Genomic DNA, 3,131 nt, shown 5'->3' with positions numbered 1-3,131 from the left:
AAAAAAAATTGAAGGTTGTGATCACCGGACTGGAAAGAGCCCATATGTAGGAGACCATTAGAGTGAGGGGAAACAAATAGGTTTCCCCCAGTGAACATATAATCATTTGATTGAGGCCGGTTTGTGAAAAAGCTGAGCGGCTCAGTCGGGAGAAATGTAACATTTTGCAGCACTAAGATCAATGGAGTATTTCCCTTTGTTTGAAATTGTCATTGGAAAGGAAGATGCAGATATACAATTTAGAGCATAGGTGTCCAACTCAAGGCCCGGGGGCCACATACGGCCCACCACATCATTTTATTGGGCCCGCAATGACAAATAGTTCATCAACTTGTATCAATATTAAAATTACGAAATTGTCTTTACTTTAAAAAATATAACCATATGGCTGACAATTTTTATCATCTTTTTAAAATATTTGAACAGTTTTACTAGCCCCTGATTTCAAAAATAGTTATTCATCAATTTGTTGTGTAGCATATACTGCGACAAAAATGAGTTTGACGCGTTCGGTTTACCTAACTTGCACAATCCTCGGGATGCAAGAGAAAAATTGGAGTCTTAGCAAGTTCGGAACAAAAGGCTCTGCTCCAACTGTCATTCCAAGTTTTAAAATCTGGCTGCTGTTGAAAAAAGCAAAGTTGCTCTTGTCATTTACAAACAACCCCAAAAGAAAAGAGTCCAGCCCTGCAGCACCCACCGCAATCCTAACATGGAGTCATCTCAGAATCTTTCTAACTCCTGAACATAAAGCAACATTCACCAACAAGACCCCTACGGCTTCAGCATCTTCCAAACGAGCAATAGACAGTCGGGCCGAGGACTCACATAGGAGTCACAGCGATGAGAGAGGCGAAGCGCAGCGGGCCCGCTCGCTATCAAATGTCACTCTGCTCCAGCGAGAGTGCATTTAAGACGGTGGGAAGCTCGCTCCCGCTAGTGCTGTCTTTGGCCCAAACAGTGGGATCATGCACTTAGCGTATTGTGCCACTTGACAGGGGGGGTGCCCACGTTGCCATGTTCCGGGGTCACAAAAGGCCCTTTGTGACTAATCAATCCCCTCGCAGAACAAAAAATGGACATATTAGAGATGTACAAGATTCCAAGAATCGCCTTTAACACCAGATACCATTAGTGCTGGCAGTTGCCAAAGGAGGTTGCCCCGTGGAGAGCAACCCATTGGACCCAAGTCACAGATTCCCTGCTAATTCTCAGTGTTATTTTCACCTTGCAAATGTTGGAAGTGCTAATTAAATGATTGATTGAAGAGGAGGGAGGCTGGCAGAGTACTGAGGCAGACCAGCTGGCGTTGACTGAAAATAAGGGGAAAAAAAGCAGATGTTTTTGCTATTGTAATAAATTCCACAGACCTTCAAATTTAGTTGCATTGTTGTTTGGATCCACACAAAAAAAATAATACAAATCTGATAATCATGCTCAATCTATCAGATAGCAGTTTATCTAGTTGCTCAAATGTCCTGATTGATGCCGAGGCAAAGTGTTATTGATTGAAAGACTCTCTATCATGTTTATTGATTGCATTGCTGTGCACCGTGGATTACAGCAACCGGCGTCCGCTCTCTGTTTCGCGGAGGAGGAGAAAAAACAACGCCTCAGGTAATGAAATATGAGGAGCTATTGAATTGGAAAAATAAATGCGCTTGAAAATATTGCTCCACAAAGCAGAATTGATGGGCCCGTGAAATAATCATTATTTATAAGAAGGGGGGCTTGCCGTAGAAGATGACAGGGCTCATCCCGTTCAGCATTTTTCATGCAACAAGATACAGTGGGGCTTCTTGCTGAGAAGTTTGGGTTAAAGGGAACAAGCGCACGCGGTGCTACATTTAAGGAGAAGCCCGATCGATAAGCAATCTACGCGGTGGTGGGGGTCAACGTGAACATGGCGAGGTTGTTAAACATATACGCCGCACCAACAACAATGATAACAGAAGACTCCTCGCTCGGACTAAAGTTATCGCTGACGTAGGACAAACAATGCAGACGTCTACCATTTCTTTGTCGAGAAATGCAGGGAAGTCAGTTTTCATAAATAAAATGTTATCGAAGTTCATTGCCTTGGAATTTTCCTTTGGATGGCTCCAGGAAATGATTTTGGTAGTAAATCTGCTGCAGACCAATAAATCATGTGGATCATATTTACATGGACTTTAGTCAGCTACTGTAATTGCAGAGACCACCAAACGGCTCACTGATGTGGATCGGATGTCATGTATTTGATACGGGGGGGCTGATCAATGAGGAATATCAGCCTCATGCTCTGTCCTTTATTTACTGAAGTCTTTTTTTTTCTAAGTCAATATCAGGAATATTCTACAGAAAAATGGATACAAAAAAAAGAAAGTCTGGTTTATGAAGAGGTCCAGCCAAGATTGATTTAAGCCTAGAGGCATGTGCCCTGTGTCGTGGAGATAGAAATGTTTCACAACACCACATAAATTATGCTATAAATTATGCTTAGAGTTGTCATAAATTGTCAGCACAAACTTTTTGTTCAAACAAAAATTCTCACTTTAAAAAATAGCTCCAAACTAAACAGGCATGATTTATTTATTTACAAAATTAGCCTCGCAACCGATTTTTTAAATTCAAATGTGACAATGGCAAAACAATGTTGCATCATCATAATAAGATTGATAACACACTCCCAGAAGCCAAAAAAAAAAAAACGTAATTCTAAGAAATTCGGAAGAACATTATATTACAATTTCAGGCAAACCGATTATGTAAATTTGAATTTCTGGTCTCGGGCCAATCAGGCTTCAATTTGCGAATTTAAATGACATGTAAAAAGGATAAAAGGCTGAAATGGTTTTCCCGGCGGCCCCCGAGCACGAGGATACGAAAGACTTCGGTGGCATCATAACCTTGACCGCAGCCTGGATGTGGCTTTGCTCATTGACACACTGGAGGGCCACTTTGTGCCTGTATTAGCCCCTTCGCATCGGCCCGCCGTGGCAGCGCGGCCGGCCCACTGGCCACGAGTAATAAAATGGAATGTCAAATCAAAGAGAGCGCAGAGAATGGCCGTCACCACGGGGCTTAGGCTTTCGGAGTGAAATGGGAAAGTGGATTTAGTGCTGCTGTTCTCTGGATTTGCTCGATATGCT

The sequence above is a fragment of the Syngnathus acus genome, chromosome 11 (genome assembly GCF_901709675.1).
Source record: "Syngnathus acus chromosome 11, fSynAcu1.2, whole genome shotgun sequence".
Taxonomy (NCBI): Eukaryota; Metazoa; Chordata; class Actinopteri; order Syngnathiformes; family Syngnathidae; genus Syngnathus; species Syngnathus acus.
This window is presented reverse-complemented; position numbering follows the sequence as displayed.